We start from the raw sequence: 22,259 nt of genomic DNA on the forward strand, positions 1-22,259 counted from the left end.
ACCTCGATCATTGCTGATATTTTTATCAAGGTCATGATGTGACTACAGGTAGAATTCTATCATTTTTGCCAAATACTATCAAAGTGTGTTTTCTGGCAGTGATATTCCAACTGGGTGCTATGGTTCTGCTGAAGGGGCACTGCCAGTATTTGGGATTTTTAAAAAAAAATGTAAATGGAATGATAAAATTAGAAACACTATTTCATTATTATCAGTGTAGTAACCAATTCAGACAAGGATTCTCTGTAGGTGAAACGCTGATGAAAAAGAAGATATTTACAGTCTCAAAGTATAGGTCCACAGATTACTTTCTAAGTACCAGACTGGTTTATACTGGGGGGATCTGCCAGGTACCCAGTGATCACCTTGACTGTCACCAACAATGGGATGAGTTGACAGAAGTGCCTGCAGGTAAGATGCTGTAGGATACAATTAACATCCTCTGCATGGTACTCTTGACCGAGTGAGGAAGCTGCATCTAATCCTGGGGAAACATTCAAATAAATCCTGATTTTTGAAATATTCTACAGGGATTTTGTCTAGACGGTTCAAAGATGTTAATATTATAGAAGACTGAAAACCAAATGGTGGGGGGACTTTCCCAGATCGAAGGCGAAAAATATTCCTTAGCTGTATCCTGGATGCAAATACTAATTGTATAGTGGTTGTGTAAGAAAATACCACACCTGAAATCTATGTAATTTTACTAACAATTGTCACCCCAATAAATTTAATAAAATTAAAAAAAAAAAAGAAAGAAAATACCATGTTTTTAAGAGATGCATGGTCTAATTTTCAAATACGTAGGGGAGAGAGAGTAGAAAGGGATGGTCAATGTCACAAAATATTAACAGTTGGTGAATCTAGGTGAAAGGTTTATGAGTCTTCACTATACTTGAAGCTTTTTTACAGGTTTGCATTAAAGAAGTTTGAAAAGAAGAGACATTCTTTCCTCAAAACAACCTTTTTTTTTTTTTTTTTTTTTTTTTAACATTAAAAACCTACACTTTTAGTAGACTTCTACTTTTTACTTGTCCGTCATACTTCTAGCTTCTTCCAGTATTAAGATTCCTTGAAGAAACCCTCTCCCCTTTTCCTAGAAGCAGTTCATACGGCTATGGTAGCACTCATCTGAAACCTTGCTTCTTGGGATGTGAGAGCAACTGTCTGGCCAGCACGTCTCCTGAACCACTAAAATAAGATTCTCTTTCACCAGCCTCCTGAGCTGGTGGGATGGAAGTTTGCACCTGGTGGTAGCCATCTTGCCGTTTCAAGGGAACAGCTTGAGAATACAGCCAACACAGAGGAATGTGTAACCATGGGAGGAGGTATTCCTGGCAACGTCTTTCGAGCATCTTGATTCAGCCTTGCTCCAAACCTGCTCTCTGTCTAGTTGTTTCAATCACATGAGCCAGTATTTCTTTGTTCTTAAGCCAGTTCAAGGTAAGCATATGTCACCACCAAAAACATTTCTGCGTAACAGAAAGGATGAGAGAAATCACAGATGTGTGATACACAAAATTATGATACATTGGAGATCGGTCCTGGGGTAACTTGTACCGCTAGTCTAATTCATTTTGTGGGCATATTAGGAATAAATGCTTCTTCAGCTCTCTTTGCATAATAGAGAATACCCTGAAAATGCAAGGTGAGCTGTTAAAGGAAACCGTGGGTTCTCATATCTGCTTTTCTGAGTGAACTGGGATTTTCTGGATACTGCAGGCTAAATACACATACAGCTGCCTACAGCTGCCATCCATACCACCTGACTTTAAATGTCTAAATTTATCACAACAGACTCATTGTTTTTGACAGTGGATGTAACAGCAAATGTTACAAATTCCGAGTTAAATATAAACATTTACTATTAAGTACAGCTAACACCTGCTTTACGCATTGCAGCATATCATTTCACTTGTTGGGGAAAATGTATCCCACTTTTCTCAAAGTGAAAATCCATTGTTTAAAGCTATCTATAGACACTTTAACTCTAAGAGAGTTACATACAACCTCCACTACATACGTCTGTCATGCTCACAGATACTTATTTTACAGAACCCCCCAAAAATTCTCAGTTTTCATGCACAGCTGACTACCCAAATTGCCTGAGCATCAGCGGAAAAAAAAACAATCTAAATCAGTTTTGTAGGGTGGCCAGCGAGGGTGCCTCTGTTTTCGCTCCCTTTGGACTGCAGCAAACAGATGCAGGATCACAGGGGCACAGATTTATCACCCTGAGTATCCGCCCTTGTTGGCTGCATTATTCTCGAACAGGAAAAGGTCGTGTCTCTGCTCTACCCAGGGCTCCAACACGGCGGTATCAAAGGAATGGAGACGCCCCACGCAGACCATCCCAATGAATTAAACAGAGCTCAGAGTCACGAAGGCAAGAGGCTTCCAAAACATGTCAAAATGAAAAATGGGACTTGAAACATTTCTTTTGAGTGTGACATGGGGGCTACAACTCTATTCAAAAGGGACAGGGAACCCAAGTCACCCTCAGAATTGAAATTGAAATGAAGTCCAAAGGCAATGCCAAGCAAGACAGAGGAGATTGCAAAGTTTCCAAGAGCATGAAGGAGCTCTTCACACAGTCAACATGTGTAACGGAAATGCACAATGTCTGCTCTTCCCAAGTAGCTCTTAGTTCACACACGTGCATGATTATAATGGTCTCCTCTTCTCTGACGCGGGACACATGATAACTGTCTAACAGGAAAGGTATCCCAGAGGACACTAGGATTCCTGGGGCGGCCGTAGAATGGTTTTTTCCTCTGCATGGAAATGGCTCGGATGAAGGTTCTGACTGTCGTGTATATTAAGGCATATGGAAGAGCCCAGCCGGTATTTGTGAGGAGAAGTGACACCTACAGCCCTGAGTAGGTGTCTCTCTCTGCTTGGCCATCCCATCTGCTTGCTCTTTCAGTTGAGCCGAAGTACCTGACTCCCTTTATCCAAGGGGCAAAGGGAGGTCGTCATCGATTTTCAACACATCAATTTTGAACCTTTGCCTCAAGAAGGAAGAAAATGACCAAGCATCCCCATCTCTTGTTGAAACCACAGCCCAGTGTGGGGAATCTGCTGGAGGCCGCAGGGAAAACCATTCTGGTTTATCGCAGCCCCTCAGTGATGGGGTCTGGGCCTGCCAAGGTGGGTGAACAGTCACGCCTTACAGTGGAAAGACCGGGAGTAACTGGGGGATGTTTGGAAGAAGACGCATTTTCAAGGGAAATGCAGCATAAGAAGCATTCCTGCTGCCCTCACTGTCCAATCTCACCGAGGTCAAAACAATGCATGTGCGGTTTGATCACACTCAAAAGGCCGTCTTTGCTGGGACCTACAATTCCAGCTCACAAGACTGCAGTTATGGTCCACTGAGAAAATTAATGGGATTACACTGGGCACAACGCCTGCCATACAGTAAAAATACAAAGTACATCGGGGGAATTGGACTTGGTTATGTTTCTTTCTAAACGGTCTTTTAGTATTTGTGATTGATTGATTGATTTTTAAAAGCTCCAGACTCGGGAATCGCAATAAAAAATAATGATCGTGTTTATTTTTTATTTTTTTAACTTCAACCGAAGCCGACTGACAATGCTACAGTCGCCTTTCTTTACAAACAAGTGCAGCCAAACGCATTAGCCTTTAACATTTTCCAATCCCATTATTTGTAGATTTTCCTACTTTTCAATGAGTAAATAAAACAAGTTGGGGATGAAACATTTATTTTGGCACCACACCAACCTAATTAAACTGCAGTTTCATTAGGCTGTAGCAGGCTCCTGAAAAATAACGTAATTGACCTATTAAAAGTTACTACTTCGGTTCAGTTTTCTAAACTAGGAGAAATTACACTGTGATTTAAAATGCCTAGTTACCTTGACAAAACCAGCCAGAGAGCAAAAACGAAGAGTTACAGAACATGGAGAGAATCCAATTACAAAGGAGACAGGTTACTAGATGCTCTCCCAATCACAATTACTTGGAGGGAAACAATAAAAGGTAAAAATGGAAGCTAACCAAGGTCTAGTGATTTCCTCCTTTGACTAAATGTTGTTCATGCATGGGGGCGAGTGTGAGACACTCTCCCAAAACTGAGCAGTGATGTGATTGAGGGAGGAGACATTTGTGCTCTGTCCAGTATCATTTCACTTGTTTGCTATCAGCCGGCCAATTGCTGTAGGATCTACCCCTTTCCCTGTCTCACACCACGAGTCCAGGTAAAAGTCACTCCTGGTCCTGAGGTTGTGCCTATGTTCCAAGTTGGCCAATCAGAGCATGGCATACCCTAACCACAGCAGTGGCTTCATTCTGGGACCAATCAGAACTACTCGTGGACCTCCTGCTGGAATAACAGGAGGGAAGACCTCTATCGTCCAGCTGATACTCTGAGTTGGGAATGCCTGTCTCCTTTGGTAGCCACCTGCCATTTTGTAGAGAGAACCCACCTGAGAATTAGGTCGATTCCAAAGAGAGAAACCAAGTGAGCATGAGAGGGAGAGAGACAGAGCAAGAACAATGGAGAACAGTCCTTCCCATGCCATATTTTTACCAATATCCCTCTGGGCTTGAAACCTCTGGTTCTAGGTGGAGGCCATCTCTGAGTTTCTAGAGGAGTTCCTCAAGCTTCCTTCACCAGACGCCTTTCTTCAGATCACACATATTGTATGATGTCATAAAAATTAGCATCGACTGGTTCTTAGTCAATAATCACATGCATAAATCACACGGTGCTGTAGGCACATTTGAGGGGAGATCTAATTTCGCGTGGGATTGGCGAAATCAGGGAACGTCACTCTGAAGCGGTGACATTGAGGTAGGGATATAAAGAACGAGACATGGCCAAATATGCAATAGGGGAGGCCACAGGATGGAAGAGTCTTCCTGACAGAGGAGCAGAATGAACCAGAAGATGAGTTAGAACATGGTGATGAGGGGTGGAGTGAAGGAGGTGAGGGAGTCACACAGATTCTTGCAGGAAAGGAAATGACTATATTCTAAATGAAAAGAGAAGACATTAGAAATGACCACCCTTCCATCAAGAGAGTCTCTGGTGAGGACAGTTGGCAGGCTGGTTTGCCAGCACATGCATGGTACCTCTTAAGGACATCCTGAAACAACGGGTGAGGTGATTATTTCCGACAATGGGCTTAAGATGTCATCATTGAAGTATTAAAAGAAGTTTTGTAGTCTCTGACTGGGGAGGTCCAGCATCAGTGGGTCCAAGGATATTCTAGCCACCTGACTCTGGAGGTAGCAGTAAGACCTTTGAGTTTCAAGGGCATTTGGTAATATTTTAAAATTGAAAAAAAAACAAAAAAACTGTGTTAGTTCAAACGTTTCAAGCAGCAAAGTCAAAATTAATAACTGCTTAATTATATTTTTCCAAAATGCAACATTATGTCAGCATCATTAATTGTTCAATTTAGGATGCATAAATATTTTATGATGTTGGAAGACAAGTGATAAACTGTTTTTTTCCTCTTACAACAATTTCCAAGTTTATGTGATGACTGCAGAGAAATAGTATCGAGTCATCAATTCAGTGAGTTATTAAGAGTTAATTCACTGCAATAGCAAGATTATAAAAATTCTTTCAAACGCACGGTGTAATAAAATTGGGTTTTCTATAAAATGGAAGTGCATTTTAATAAAGCTTATATCAGGTTTTCTCAACCTTGACACCACTGACACTTGAGCCAGATAATTCTTTGTTGTGAGCAGAGCCGCCCTGTGCTTTGTATGATGTTTACAGCCTCCCTGGCCTCTGCCTAATAGATGCCAGTAGCAACACTCCCTCCAGTTGTGACAACCCAAAATACCTCCCAACCTTGACTAATGTCCTCTGGGAGGGGAGCAATCGTGCCTCTGCTGAGAACTACGGACTGGCTTCTATGAACGCCTGGGGCAGAAGAAACACTTCAAGTGTCCCTGATTGTATTAGATACATCGTCAGTGATTGCTTCCTGGTGGAACATACCACCAAAGCTAAGAACCCGGGACACATATCCAATTTTCACCAAGTCTGAGAGTCTCCGGGAAAACCTACCTTTTGATCCAGGTGACCCCCATCAACACAGCCGAGAGCACCCATAATGAGCTTTGCAGGACACGTGAGGTGCCCCTGCAGCAGCTGGGGAACCAAGAGGTCACCTGGTTATAAGAAGGCCGAGTAGTATTTTCATGAAGAGACAACATGACCGAAATGGAAAGATCAATACCTGCTTTCTGTAAGAAAATGGCCCGTTCCCTCCTCAGCTCTCGCCTGTTTGTTTCAGCTCAGCTGGACCATCAGGGTCCCTGGCAGAGCTCTGAGGGCGAGGGTGAGTCTTCTTTCCACAGCAGCAGTAGACACGACTGGCAGTGGGAGCTCTGAGCCAGCTGCCAGAAACGAAAGCCCCAGGAGCAGCAGGACAGCCCAGGAGAGCAATCCTAAGTAACCACCCTCCCCACGGAAAAGGGAGGCCAGAATGTTGGGTGTGCCCTTAACAGAAATCGTCAGGAAAGCAAAGAGATAGGACCCGGCGTAGGAAATAAATTCTAAAGCACCGACAGGCTTTGCAGCCCATCAAAGGGATGGCATCCTTAGGTCACGAAACCCCAATGGAGCTCGCTTCTGGAGGCAGGGGCCTGGCACAGGGGGCCCTAGACTCTGCCTCGCTCACCTGGCCCTTACGGTTTGTGGGTTGAAATCAATTGCACACCATGGAAGACAGAGTCAGGAAGGGAGGGAAAAGAAAATGAGGTTGGAGAAACATTTAGGGCATCCTTCCAAAATCGCATTCTTTTTGACACTCTTCATCAAAAGCAAAACACATTCTTTAAAAGACTTCAGAGGCCCAGCTTTGCAATGATTACTTTGGAGGAAGAAGAGCAAAAAGCCCAAATGAGATCCCCAGGGGGGCTGTGGCTCTGCTCACTTTAATTCTCACTGTCTAAGCATTCAATTCCATCCGGCTCTCAGGTAAGACCGGGTATGTTTGGAAGGGCGCAGGCTTGGGACATAGCAAAATGTGGGATTGAGCCTCAGCTCCAGTGCTGGATGAGCTTTGTGCATCTGGGGAACTTACTGAACCTCTTTCTCTAAGTCTCAACTGGTCTCATTGCTAGAACGGTGATGCGAAGAAGAATGCCACCTTGCAGGTCTATGTTCGGGTTTGTTTCATGTATTCCACAAAAGTGCTTTCACAAAGCGTGGTCCCACGAGAAGGTCCATATGACCTACCATTCCTGTGATGTTTCCGGCTTGGTAGTGTTGAGAAAACATGTATGCCTTTTTCCTTATTGGTATGTTTATGAATGAGGCCATAAGAGATTATGTCTTAAAGCACTTTTCATTTTGTGAGTTGTTCATTATTGTGGCTTTGTACATCAGTGCAGCTTTCTGATCCACGATGCACTGACCACACAGGAAGTAACATGTATCTCCAGGTAATCGGTCTGTCTGTATTATGACCCCAAATTACCTGGAAATAATTATCAACAATTATTACCGGAGGCAAATCAAACCCCATAATTCCTTAAGCGGTAGACACATCCATTAACCCATATATAGAGTAAGTGCTCTAAGGACTCAGGGCAAAGAGTTTGGCATAAAACATTAAGAGATACTGGACTAAAACTAAAGTAGAAGACCTGAAACTAATGTAAAATCACATTGAATGGCAACTATAATTGTAAAATAAATAGTCACAGGGATGTAAAGAAGAGCATAGGGCATATCGTCAATAATATTGTAATAACTATGTACAGCGTCAGATGGGTAGACCTGCCGGGGTGATCATTTTGTAAAGTATATAAATGTCTAACCACTATGTTGTCTGTGTATACCTGAAACTAATATAATATTGTATGTTAACAGTATTGAAAAATAAATTTCTAAAAATTAAAAAACTAAAGTAGAAGATATCATTTCAGTAGCCTCATTTTTGAGCAAAGATTTCTTTTAGGAAAATATTTTTCGTAAACTAGGAAACATATTTTAAAACTATATTATATTGAATATATTTTTGTTGTCTGTTTTGTTCTGATTCTAATAAAAGCCAGGAGAATGGACTTGAAATTAAAAAGAATTCTCTCTCTCCTTCTCTTAGTCTCTCTCTCTATTTTCCTGTCTCTCTCCCTCCCTCCCTTTCTCTTCCCCCATCTCTCTCTCTCTCTCTCTCTCTCTCTCTCTCTCTCTCTCTCTCTCTCTCTCCTCTCACACACACACACACACACCCATAGCAGATATTCTTCCATTCAGCACATTGTGTGATGTTTGGGATAGAATGTTTGTGCTGAATAAAATGAAAGCCACAGCTTCATTTTTACCAACAGAGTTTGATTTCTTTCTCCTAAAGACCGTTAGAAGCACATCACTGCTCCCCATTCACTGCTTAGACAAGGACAGAGTGAACAGAACAGCGTCCATCCATAATCAGCAATCACTTTTCCCTGCTGGCTCCAAAGACGTTCCGGTGCTAATTTCCCCCCACCCTGCTCTCAGAGCCATTTCAAGCCAGGATTCTCGTGTCCCTGGGAAAAGGTGTTTGGTGATGTCTCGCAAAAGCTTTCTTAGACGCTCCCATCACCACATCAAGACAAATTGTGCTGTTTGATGCCGACCCCTGGTCAGAATGCAGATAACCGCTTGGTTCACTTGTTTGTCTCCACCAGATTCTTGACAGATAAGGACACCGTCTCATTTTTGGTTCTAATATACAGAAGGAATTCAACAAATGGCTCGTAAATGAAGTGACCACTCTTGCGTGACATCTTTTGTGACAAAAATCTGCCCTTGACTAGTTGGGTAACCTAGTCAAACTTACTTAAGCTCTCTAAGCTCTAGTTTTTTCATGTGTGATATGCAGATAATGATATTATTCCTGACCCACTATCTGGTTTCCTTTTTCTTCCTGGCACATGGGAGGGTAACTGGAGGGCAAAGCAGGTCACATGACTAGCTCTGCCCAGTGGGATTGGGCGGAAGTGAAGTTTGTCTTCTTGGCAAAAGCACGTAATTGCCAGCAGGAGACTTCTAGGCCAGCTTTCCCTGGGGTGATGTGGAAACATTTATCAATATGGAGGTCCCTTCAGACAAAAGACACTGGGAGTGCTGAGTCAACATACGGAGGACAGCTTCCCTGCAGAGCAGCTCGTACCCTCCGTGGACTTTCCTGAGCAGGAAATAAACCTGTGTTGAGCTATGCCCTTGAGAGTTCAGGGTTGGTTGTTCCCACAGCAAAATACCGGGGGTGCCAAAAAAAAGTATACAAGTGGACACTTCGGTCAACGTTGCTCAAGCAGTAGTTCACCATCATCAGAAGTGTCTGGACGCTGATGGGAACCACTTTGAGCACCTCTTGTAATTGCAGAAGTCAAACGTGACTTGTATTCATCTTTTGTTATCGGTATATATTGAGTATTACAATTTGAATACAGGTTTTTCCTTTCTTAAAATGTGTACACATTTTTTTTTGGTACTCTCTCTCTGTAAGCCCTGCCTGACTGACACAGACCAGACAGTTGGCAGGAAGATGGAAGGAGAAAAGCTAGGTAACGCTCCTGGCACTGGGCCTAGCACTTACGTTTCATAACCTATTATTGCCAAATATTAAGACCATTGGTCCAAAATCTAAATCTTTGCTTTTAGTGAGGACCCAGTTAATATCACACCAGATGAAAACAGGCGGTGACCCATCCGTATTACTTCAGGCATCACCAGTCATGAAAACAGATGCACCCCAAAATTATAGCAGCAGTATCATCACAGCTGTGGTCTTGAGCCAGAAAGTCATTCAGTGACCCAGGAAATCTACTATTTTCAACATGTAGCTTCCAAGGTCAAGTGGCTGTCCAAGGTCAAGAGGATGGGGGAAGGGAAACGTATGGAGGATCCCAGAAGGGGCTTTATTGGGCTAGCCCTGGAAGTGACATATGTCACTTCTTCCCACCTCTCACTGGGTGGAACTGAGCATATGTCACCACTTAGATAAAAGGGGGCTGGAAGAGCACCCCTAGATAGGCCGCTATTTAGCAGGTATTTGAATTTGCTGTGAAGGAGGCTTATTAAAAGATAGCCAGCCATTTAGCTGTAGTATCCTTCAATATTTTCAGAAAGTGGTTTCCCAGCAGCTGTGAACTCTGCCTTAGCTGCACACCCACTCCCCTCACATTGCAAGAATGTTCTTTTTATCTCGCGTAAAGCTCCAAAGTTGCACTAAAAAATCACTGCCTTGTTTGATTTCATAGAGAAAATATCTTTGGACATAGGTTGAATTCAGTCACCACCTCCTTCCCCCATCAACGAAAATAGGAAATATCCTCAATTAGCTGGTATTGCCTCCGAGTTTTTGTCCTAACGAGATCCTAAGCCCACTTTTCTTTCACGTTCCTTTAAAAAACATACATAAGCCTCAAAATAGAAGAGAGAACTACACCATTGGAATGCCCTCAAGTTTTTAAGACTTTTATGAGCATGTACATTGGAGCGTACATTTACATTTGAAGACAGTATTGATGCAAAAGGACCAAAAAACATGGCTATGCTTCACTGAGCACATAATTGCTGTTAGACAGTAGAAGGTAAATGTTGTTATCAGAGTTATGATCTGGTCCAGAGAAAGTGCCTCGCAGAAATAAAATTAGGCTGCATTTTTCTAAAGGCAGATTTTAAAGCATGGGTCACAATCTGACCGGATTATCTTGGGGGAATGGACCCCAGCACATGTCTGAAAGTCACTAACAGTTGGGATTCCTGCTGCTGGTTCTTAAAAGAAGATACGGACAGAAAATGTTGCCAAACCGATGTCGACCCCTTGAGGCATACACACAGCTTTATCACATATCGCAGCACTCTCTCTGCAGCTTGAAACTCTCAACAGTGAGCTGGCATGGGTGAGAAGATGGCATTAAACCAGACAGTGCCCATGATGCTCACCTGGGCACACCTGGACAGAGCCAGAGTTACAGGGAGAGCTGACGTGAGCCGTGTGTTTTAGCTCAGCTAAAAGTCACCTCAGCCTTATGTTACAGGGGCTAAAGGTGACCCTGGTTTACAGATGAGGAAACTGAGCCTTAGAGAAGTTGAGTGACATGCCCAGGACCCCACAGATAATGAGTGACAGGGCCAAAATTGAAACCAAATCTTCCTGAGTCTGGAGCCCATGCATTAGCCGCCCCGAGCTTTCCTCTGCCTGCTGAAGACTTAAAATTCTCAAGAGGCAAAGGAAATTCACAATCAGACATGAGAGTGAATTGGCCGGTTGACAATTACGCCGGCTGTCTCTACACCAATGGAAAGTATTTTCAGAAACAAGCTAATAGAGAGAGCATACCCTGGAGGAAGGGGGGATGTGCCTTGCATGCATTTACCTGCCTACCCTTCAGAAGGCCTATGCCGTCTGTATCGGTGAAGAAAGGACAGTTGCAGGACTGTCCCTGCAATGCCAGTGGGTGTCACTGCCTCCCCACGGTGCTCAGAAGGGAATCTGCAGCAAACAGCAGCCTGGGACAGGCCAGGCTCCTAGCTCTCTCTGTGTCTTGCCCACGGACTGCCCCTTTCCTGAGACGTCTCATCACAGTGCCTGACACAGAGACGATTCCACCGGTGCTGTGACCACCGCCGTGGGTGACATCATTCAGGCTTCTCTAGCTTTCCAAACACGCTGCTCCCTTTCGGAGGTCACCATGCACATATAATCAAAATAAGATGGACGGGAAGATGCAGGATTCACAGATATCTGGATGTATATTGAAGGAGATGAATTTGTAAAGCCATTCCTGAGTCACAGCACGCTCCCTGAGTGTTATCTGCATGAACGCACACTGCCCCCAGTCCTGTCACTTAAGAGACGAGCCAGGGTAAGGTCATATCTTTGGAGAAACTCCTTAGCACGAAAAGAAAACCATTTTGGGGTAGGCTTATCATTTACTTTCCAGGGGAGAGTCTGGTGTCTCTGGCAGCAGTCAGCGAGGGACGTTTGTGACAACTACACTCACTCCACCAAGCTCCACGTCTGCTGGTTGCTCTAGTGTCATCTACTCACTGGGCAATGTCTCCATCCGCATGACAGTGGCTATCAAGTCATGGGTAACGGCTCTCTCTCTCTCTCTCTCTCTCTCTCTCTCTCTCTCTCTCTCTCTGTCTCTCTGTCTCTGTCTCTCTGTCTCTCTCTCTCCCTCTCTCTCTCCAGTAGCAGAATTCTAGGGGGGATGGAGGGGAAATTGAAACCCTGTCCTACCTCTACAGAAGCAAGATGTCTTGACCTGCTCTCCTCACAGAGGGGCCCGACGCTGACTGGAGGATGAGGTCCTGGAGGGAAGGTGTTTATTTTGTTCACCGCTAAGTCCCCAACACATAAAGGAGTGCTGGGAACACAGTTGGCGCTTAATAAATGAATTAACATCCATGGAAGCAAAAGTAAGAAGATGTGAAAATGTAATTGCCTGTCTGGAGAGAGCTAGCAAAAACGTCTGGCTTTGGTTCATGCTAAATAATGTTGTCATGGAGTAGATGAGTTAACATAAAATATAATGTAATATATTTACATATAATATATTTGCATATAATACTTTCATAGCTTACATGCATTTATACTTATGTATATATGAATATATGTATACTTAGGACAGTGGCTGTAAGATAAGTGCCCAATAAACTTGACATCCTTATTATTTTCACGTGCACAGTTTTGATTTTATCAGTAGATTTTTAAAATTCTTATCTTTTAACATTTTACAGGTAGAACAAACTCATTCAAGAAAATGTGCAAAATACAAAATTAGATATGTGACAACTTGGGGTGCCATGGGCTTATTTTGTGTCCCTTGCAGAACTTGATACAGATTAAGTGCTTTAAAATATTCATTATGAAATCAAATATTGTTCCAAAGTGGTTAAAAAAAATGATGTTCAGTCCCCACCATGTGAGGTGATGTGACCTTGTGAAAGAAGGGGACAGACCTTTATGGACTGACAAATAAAGAGCCCAGGATATTAGCGAGGTGTGCATTTTAAGAAAAATATACACTGTATCATTTCATTTATATTTGAGTGAAACTGTATACTTGTACGTGAAATGTAAAGCTATACAAAATGTGGAAGGCTGTCGCCACACTGTTGACAGGGGTGAGGGCTGGTGTTGTGTTAGTTGTACATAAAATGATGGTCACAATCGGAATCACGATGAAAGTAATTGATCAAACATGACAAAGAGTTGTGAAAACTGAAAAAAGAAAACCGTCCTCCATCAGACCGCCCATGATCATGACTCATGTTTTCGACATACCTTTTTTTTATAAATTGATTCAAGGAATAGTTATTGAGCGCCTGCAATGGGCCTAGCACTCCATAGGGGTGTTCCTCTTTCATCTGCGTAACAAATATTTCCTGAAAAACACCTGCCTCCTATTCAATCAATTTAATGAGTCATGTCTCCAAGAGGCTCAGAAGAACCCCAAGATTCTCCGTAACGAGTGGATTACTGGTAAGGATGCCTAGAGAATTGGCAAGCAATCGGTCCTTGATTTGCTCTGTCAAAACCTCCCCTCCCTTCTCCCCCACCCCAGCACACATACCCCTGCCTCTTATTTCATCAGAGCAGAAAGACTCAAGTCAAGAAAGAAAATGCACTGGACACATACACGATATAAAAACCACTCCGGGGGCTGGGCCGGTGGCTCAGGCGGTTAGAGCTCCATGCTCCTAACTCCAAAGGCTGCCGGTTCGATTCCCACATGGGCCAGTGGGCTCTCAACCACAAGGTTGCTGGTTCAACTCCTCGACTCCCACAAGGGATGGTGGGCTCCGCCCCCTGCAACTAAGGTTGAACACGGCACCTTGAGCTGAGCTGCCGCTGAGCTCCCAGATGGCTCAGTTGGTTGGAGCGCATCCTCTCAACCACAAGGTTGCCAGTTCGACTCCCGCAAGGGATGGTGGGCTGTGCCCCCTGCAACTAGTAATGGCAACTGGACCAGGAGCTGAGCTGTGCCCTCCACAACTAAGACTGAAAGAACAACAACTTGAAGCTGAACAGCACCACAACTGAGATTGAAAGGACAACTTGACTTGGAAAAAAGGCCTGGAACTACACACTGTTCCCCAATAAAAAAAAAAAAAAAAAAGTTCTGTTCCCCTTCCCCAATAAAATCTTAAAAAAAAAAAAAAAAAAAAAAAAAAAAAAAAAAAAACCACTCCGAGCACCGGGTCTCTGCCATAGATCATGGTCACCTGATTCTGATTCCTGATAGGAATGGCCTCCCAGGGGCAGAACGCTCAGCTCTCATGGGAACACTGCTCCCGCAGCCCCTGCAGCCTTGCCTCCTCCCTCTGGATCTCCAGTCCTTCTTGGGTCCCACAGGCCTTCAGAGCAGCCGTTCAGTTGTGAAGGGGAAGAGCCTGTGACGATTTCCAAAGAGGCCTTGCAGGAATAGACCCCGTTTGTTCGTAGTTATCAAAACAAATTACGCGCTACATGGCTGAGATGATGTTGGCTCCAAGATGTCCTCCCTGGGGTCCCACAAGCTCACAAACGTGAATTCCAGTCCTTTGTTGTAAAAAGGCCCATGGACAGTGCGTAGTGATCTGAATAGAGCCTGCTGGGTTCCAGGGGCGTCTATACTTAGAATGTAATGTTGTTTTGAAAACGGGGTGCTCAGTGCCCTGGATTAATGAGCTATAAGAGTCATTTCATCGAAGGTCCTGGAAGGTTGGCATCGAACTGTTGAAAAACCCTTCCTTCTCCTCACCCCACCCTGAACCAAAGTGACCATCAGGGAGGGTAGTTCAAAGCTAACTGAGTCTTTAAAAGTAAAGCAGTTATAATGATCAAGGGGAAAAAATATTAGCTATTGCCACACTTAAACAAATGCCACATGGCACATAAAGTCTGCCATCTGCTGTAACTTTTCCTCAGTAGGAAGTTGGCAGATATTGCATAGTCATCTACATATGACTGATAATTTTTAGCCAAGTCTAAATAAAAAAGGTGCGTTGTCTTCATGTGCTGTTTAAAAAAAGCTAAGGCTATATAAGACCAACAATAAAACATGCTCTCGATGTTTTCTTTTCCCCATTACACATACCGATATCAATTACATTTCATATATATGTATGTCTGTGTGTACATACGAATATACACATTTTTCTACAGTGAATTCATTATACTTTTTGAGCCTCATTAGTGTGAAAACTGAATAAAGCATGCTATGCATTTCTACCTTTTGTATAGAAATCACTTCATTTTATCTGTTTTGATATGTTCCAGGAGACGCCTGGGGTATAAGGCTTTGCAGGTGCAGAGTTCGTGGAAAGGAAAAGCAATGAAAACCCTCATGTTCAGAAGGAAAGTGTATTTTACAGAGAGAGGGGCCCAATCCACAGTGGGGATCATTTGTACACACTGGAAACATAAATTCATGGTCAATGAAATCGTGTCCTTGACAAACACTTGAAGTTTCCTAATATATAACGGAATTAGTGCAGTCAGATTTCACCGAAGCACTTGGCTATACGGGCCATTATTTAAACAGCTCCGTCAGTCATGAAAGAATAGTTCAAGCACATGACAACAAAATGCCATCAATACTGAAGGTCGTCCTCTAAATCAGAAGAGAATGCAAGAGATTCCTAACGACTTCTCAAACAAATTACCGGCAGGCCGAACCAAAATGAATTTTATTACTGAGGACAAGTGAACTGTACAGTACTTATAGCAAACACATTAGAGGATTAAAATCGAAGGAGATTGGATTTGAAAAGATATAGACAGGGAAGACGTGAAAAACCTGTGCCAAGGGACCCTATCAGAACTGCTGTGGAATTCAGCCACTGGCCAATCACTTTGGGGAGACTGGCTTTGCTTTTCTCTAAAGAATGAAGTGAAAGGTACTGGATGGTGGCCAAGCTGTGACGTTGCCGATGCCCTGTGGCTACTGGAGAGGTACCCACAGAAAACTCATAGCATGGACACATGAGGTTGACAGAATCCCTGTGACAAAAATGAGGCTTCTCTCTGTGGTGACTGTTTAACCTGATCACAACTTACCAAAAAATAAAAGGTTTAGATTAACTTTACCTCAGAGGCCTGTCTAGGACCCTTCCATCCATTCAAGGATAGCTTAGGAAAACTCAAATCACTCCTGCACTGATGAGCCATGGATAATTCAAATAATAAAAGACAACGCTTTGTAACTGCTTTCTCTGTGGCAAGCACGCTTCTAGATGCTTCACATGAACCAACTGAATCTTCACAACAACTCCAGGAGGTAGGTACTACTGCTATCCCCGTTTTAGAGCAGAGAACACTCAGATCAAAGAAGAAGAAAAAAACAAAAATCCAATTCATGTGGCTATCAAGAGACAGAGAGAGTATTCAAAGTTGGGCTGCTGGCACCAGAATTGTGTTCTTGATCACAACACTCTGTAAGAGTTATGAATACACCAGTAATCACACCTTCTCCCATATGTCTCCTGGGGTGGAACAAGAAGTGAGTTCTGGTACCCTGAGCTATGCGTTTAGTCCATGGCTCTATTCTGAGACTGTAAACAAGATGTACGGTCCCTGCCTCCAAGGTGGCCCCCCAGTGACCTCCCCTCCTGGCATCCGTATGCTTGACTGATTTCTCCCCTATTGTGCCGGGGTTGTTGGTCTGTGTGGCAGAATATGGCAGAAGTGATGGTATGTCACTCTGAGATTAGGTTATAAAAAGACTATGGCTTCCATCTTAGGATCTCTCTCTTTCTCTCTCCCTCTCACCCTCTTTCCTTCTCTCTCTCTCCACTCTCTTTGGGAAAAGGCAGCTGACAAGTCACCAGGACACTCTGGCAGTCCTGTGGAGAGGCCCGTGTGGCCATGTGGCAAGGAACTGAGACCTGTGAGCATCTACATGCGTGATCTAGGAGGCAGACCCTCCAGCCTTTGTTTAACTGCTACCCCTCTGATGGCTTAACAACAACCTCACGGGGCCCCTGATCCAGAGTGACCTGGCTAAACCACTTCCAGATTCCTGACCCTCAGAAACTATATGACATAATAAATGTTTGCTGTTTCAAGATACTCATTGTGGGAGTGACTTGTTACACAGCATTAGATAACTAATGCATGCTGTTACCTGCAAAGCAGAGCTTTCATAGACCTGGAAGAGTGGGGTTTGTTCATAAAGCCCTCAGTGTTGACTTCATTCTATATACAGAACAACCCTGTGTCCTGGATTAGAGGTGTCCTAATCTAAACTCCATTCCTGAAAGAGAGAGAGAGAGAGAGAGAGAGAGAGAGAGAATAGTGTGTACATATGTATTGATCCATTAAATATTTCTGAACGTCTATTGGGTGCCAGGAACTATTGTAGTGCTGGGACGTAGCACTAAAAGAAACAAGGCCCCCTTCCTTGTATTCTAGTGGATAGAGACTGAAAAATAAACAAGTAGATAAATAAGAAAAAAAACAGGGAGATACTGATAAGTACTGTGAAAATAATACAGAGAAATGACATAGGGGATGAGGGTGTTTTTCCGGATGCAATAGTCAGAAAAGTCCTCTTTGAGGAAGGATAGTTAAGAAGAGGTCTGAATGATAAGAATGGTCAGCCAAGAAGAGATCTGGGAGAGAGATCAATTAAAGTTGGGCGAATCAGTAGTTATAAACGCCTCCTCACACTTGAACGTCATGTATGCAACCACAATAATTTGCCTCCCAGGATAAAGAGAATACAGTAAGGTCCTATATACAAAAAAAAAACCTGTAACTTGGGATGACACTGCATTGTTCCCCATCGAAAAATAGCGTGACTGCTTTGGTCCAGCTTTGAAATCACCAAGATTCAGGCAACATTATCCACAAACCAAAGGCCATGTGGGGAACTTTAAATAGTCTGCTGATTTAATAGAATATCAATCTCAAGGGAAACTAACTCAGTTATGAAACAGTCTGACCATTAATTTCAATGATTTGACTGTGTAATATAATGTTTCAATCCTAGAACACAATTTAAACTGGGACAGGTAGTCATTACTTAACTCAGAGTCGGCGAATTCATCTCCAACATGTCAATTTTTTGTAGTCTACATTCAAAGACTTGCCAAAAATGATATGGGGAAAATATTTCAAAGTCCATGAAATCTAGCATCTCGATATCAAATAGTGCCTCGACTGCTACTGTAGATAAAAATGGTGATAGAAATTTTTATTAAAACAGTAAGCAAAGGGTAAGCACACTTGTCAAACACAGATCCTGCTTCCCATATAGATGACAGCGTCGGGAATAGTAAAGATGACAAATGGGATAGCATGGTGATTTACCCTGTGGTGAAGAGGGTGTTGGGGGAGAGAGAGAAAAGAATTAAAATGAGCACCTATCAGAAACACCTTCTGAAAATAATGACAAGAAACAAAATAAACTATTCTGGCCACCAGCTATTTCAACCAATACTCAAAAAATAAGCAGCCCATGATTTGAAACTAAAAATTCATTGCACTCAAATGGAGAAAGCCTCTGTTGATTGAGAGATCCAACATTTCCACCTAGGGACAAATGAGAAGGAAAATTGTGGGGGGGGGAAATCAAATTAGATGGTTGTCAGTCTGTCTAGCCACAAAATTACACAGATAGAAATGAAAAGACTATGGCTACACATCATCCAAGCATCGCTCTGGTCAGATCACCTTTGGAATCGAGATGTGGTCAGGTGTAGTTGTTGCGAGTACACCCGAGCTGCCATTCCCCCCAAAAAAGTTTGCTTCTCCTTCAGGACAAAAGGGGAGACTATGTTTCCTTATCCGCTCGAATTTAGGGGCAGCCAACTGTCTTGTTCTGGCTAATGTAATGTGAACAGAGGTGACACATGTCACTTTGGGGATATAAGTGTTAAGCACCAGAGTGCAATTAACCTTGCTCTCTCTGTCCCAGTAATTGTAGAAGTGGAGCCTGTGACCCTGCATGGGGAAGAAATCCTGCAGCACCTCCGGGCAGATCACAAGGGCCCTGGAGAACGCGTGAGAAACCCACACTGGTTCTTCTAAGCCTTGGAGACTGAGGTTTGTTTGTCGGTGCAGCATAGCCTGCCTTAGCCTGATTGTACCCTCAACCAGCTACCAACCCCCCTAGCCCCCTTTTTCACAAAGTGGGCTTACCGCAAAAGTTCAGGAGGAAGTTATTTGACCTTTGGGGGGTACTGGCTATTTGTATTATGCCTTTTCTATAAGGAGCCGTTTTCTCCTATCACCTTCCCTGCAGCAAATGCTTTTTGTTTTCCAAAAGTACATGCTTAGTTTGCATTTTCCTCAACACTGTGGAGGGGCAAATATCTTCACTACTTTCATTAGAAACAAGAGACCGCATTTGATATGCATACGATGCTTTGACAAAGACACGCGGGAGTTTCCGTACCATTGCATTCACTCATTCACAATGAGGGCAAGCAAGTTAGGTATGGTGCTTCCCCTTTCCAAGCTTACAGTCTTCTGAGGAAGGCAGAAAACCAAAGAGGCTAGAGTGATAAGCCCAGGACGCTGTCAGAAGACACAGAAGGGATTCTGAGCTTAAGGTTGTGGGGTGGGGTGGCTAGAGACGGCTTCCTGGGTGGAAGTGAAGACAAAATGGACAAAGCAAAGAAGAGGGGAGAGAATTTTCCAGGGAGGGGGTGAGAGACAGCAAGGCCATGAGAACAGCTAGACTTTGCTGAGTGTGGCTGTATTGCAGAAGGAATGGAGAACGACTGTTTATCCTGCAAGAAAGCCCGAGGCCGTGAAAGCCTAGAAGGCCCTGAGATCATGTGAAAGCTGTTGGGTTTCATCCAAAGCGTAATAAACAGCTGTGGGAAGTGGGGTAACATAGGTCTGTTTCGTTCAAGCGCTCCGCTGCGAGAAGGAGTTGGAAGAGATACATGTGCAAAAGACCGAATGCCCGTTGCCAGGAGCCCAGCAAAAGACGATGGTAGGCTGGCTGAAAGATGGCAGACGTGGAAATAGGAAGAAGAACACAGAAGGAGATAGAAGAATCAAGACGGGAGATCTGTTTTGAACATTGAATTGGAGAAGTGTGATTTCACTTTGCTCCTGCCGATGGTGGGGTCACATTTTGGGTGATGGAAATAATCGTAGGTTCTTCACTCTATGTGGAAATCATTTTATTGGAGTTCCTTCGTATAAATATAGGACCCTGGGCACATTGAAATATTTGATCAGGTTCTTTATTAGGGCAATGATTCTACTTAGGATTCTGTTCATTCCCCAAAGATGGCATTATTTACAAGCCTTGCATTTGATTGTAAATTCTCCAGTAAGAAGAGTTACCTATAGAAAGAACTGTGATGTGACAGTTTTTTTTTAAACTGAGGTAAGATTGACAAAGAACATTATATTCATTGTAGGTGTACAATATAATTATTCAATATATGTATATATACTGGGAGTGCCAAAAAATGTATGCACATGACTTGTATTCATCTTCTGTTAGTGGTATATATTGAGTATTATAACTTTAATAGTTCTTTTCCTTTCTTAAATTGTGTATACACTTTTTTGGCTCCCTCTGTATGAATGTCTGCCAATTAAGTTCGTGAACTCATCCTAGAGAAAGTGCTACACACCTCATTGCTGAATATCACTACGGTCACGTTTGAAGTACTCCCCTTGGGAAGCTATGCACTGATGCCAGTGCCTAGTCCACCTTTCAAAGCAATTTTGGAACTCTTTTTCTGGAATGGCCATCAGAGCTGTCGTTGTATTACCCTTGATGTCCTGAATGTCATCAAAATGTTTTCCTTTCAATATTTCCTTTATCTTGGGGTAAAGAAAGAAGTCATTGGGGGCCAGATCAGGTGAGTAGGGAGGGTGTTCCAACACAGTTATTTGTTTACTGGCTAAAAACTCCCTCACAGACAGCGCCGTGTGAGCTGGTGCATTGTCGTGATGCAAGAGCCATGAATTGTTGGTGAAAAGTTCAGGTCGTCTAACTTTTTCATGCAGCCTTTTCAGCACTTCCAGATAGTAAACTTGGTTAAGTGTTTGTCCGGTTGGTACAAATTCATAATGAATCATCCCTCTGACATCAAAGAAGGTGAGCAACATCGCTGCCACACGTTCACGAACTTGTCAGACCTCATATATACTCATATATTGAAATGATCACCACAGTAAGTCCAGTTAACATAGTTACAGAATTTTGTTTTCTTGTGATGAGACCTTTTAAGATTTACTCTCTTAGCATCTTTCAAATATGCAACACAGTATTATCAACTACAGTCGCCCTGCTGTACATTACATCCCCACGACTTATTTTATAACTGGATGTGTGTACCTTTTGACGCCCTTCCCCACAATGGGATGCGGAGATTGTTGTCTAGAAAGTCACACAGCAGCATGGACTGTGCAGAATTAATTCAGAAAGCCAGTCACAAAGAGGAGGCTGCAACTACCTCATGATGGCCAGTTTTGCATTAGGAGCCAAGCTAGGGTCTGAGGAAATAGCGTTGCATCAGTAGGTAGAGTCCACGCCCTCCGGAGGCTTGGATCTAATTGTGCAAATGACATCAAACCCCTGATCACAACTGTGGTGGGCCTCGTGGAAGGTACATCACACACAGGAGTGTCCCTAAGTGGGGGTCACAGGGGCTCGCTCCGTGTCGCTCTGTACCAAACAGAACAGTACCAAACACGACAGAAAAGATTCAAGGCCTGCATTCGTTTATGCAGACTCAACCTGCAGCGACTTTCTCAGTTAGAAAGAAAGAAGAATGTGCAGAATGTGAACCTCCAAGGAGTCTCAAAGGGCATTTTCCACGTGGCTGTTCCACATGGTTCTAAAGAAGGAGTTCCAGATTCATGGCTGCTTTCTTCCTTGTCAACTGAGGGTATTTATTAGAGCGTGCAGGCTGTTTAGAAACTTGCACGGCCACTTATCACCTATTAGCGAAATATCCAATTACATGCCTGGACTCTTCATTTGCTTCCAAGCCAAATGCTTAGAGATCTGGGCTGCTCTGACCTTATGACTCTTACTATTGCCGTATCCCTGATGGAAGGGACAGCTGAACTATTTTAGTTAATATAGATAATAGTTGATGGCATTCCTTAAATATTCAATATGTGCTCTGAAGAGTGGGCACCCTCTCATTCATAGGAACCTTACAAAGTGAGTACTGGTGTTACGCCCATTTTACAGATAAGGCAATCAAGTCTTACAGTGGTTCATTCATTTGCCCACTAGTTCAAAGGGCTAATGTCCACGTCACCTGGTTCCAGAGCCACCATCTTTTGACTACAATTGCACATATC

At 43.3% G+C, this 22,259-nt stretch overlaps 1 protein-coding gene across 33 annotated transcripts in view; it reads right to left on the reverse strand.

The window, feature by feature from the left end:
* RBFOX1 (RNA binding fox-1 homolog 1) overlaps positions 1-22,259 on the reverse strand; it is a 1,997,160-nt gene that overhangs the window by 939,696 nt on the left and 1,035,205 nt on the right. The window lies entirely within an intron of this gene.

This window comes from Rhinolophus sinicus, linkage group LG18, assembly GCF_036562045.2.
Source record: "Rhinolophus sinicus isolate RSC01 linkage group LG18, ASM3656204v1, whole genome shotgun sequence".
Taxonomy (NCBI): domain Eukaryota; kingdom Metazoa; phylum Chordata; class Mammalia; order Chiroptera; family Rhinolophidae; genus Rhinolophus; species Rhinolophus sinicus.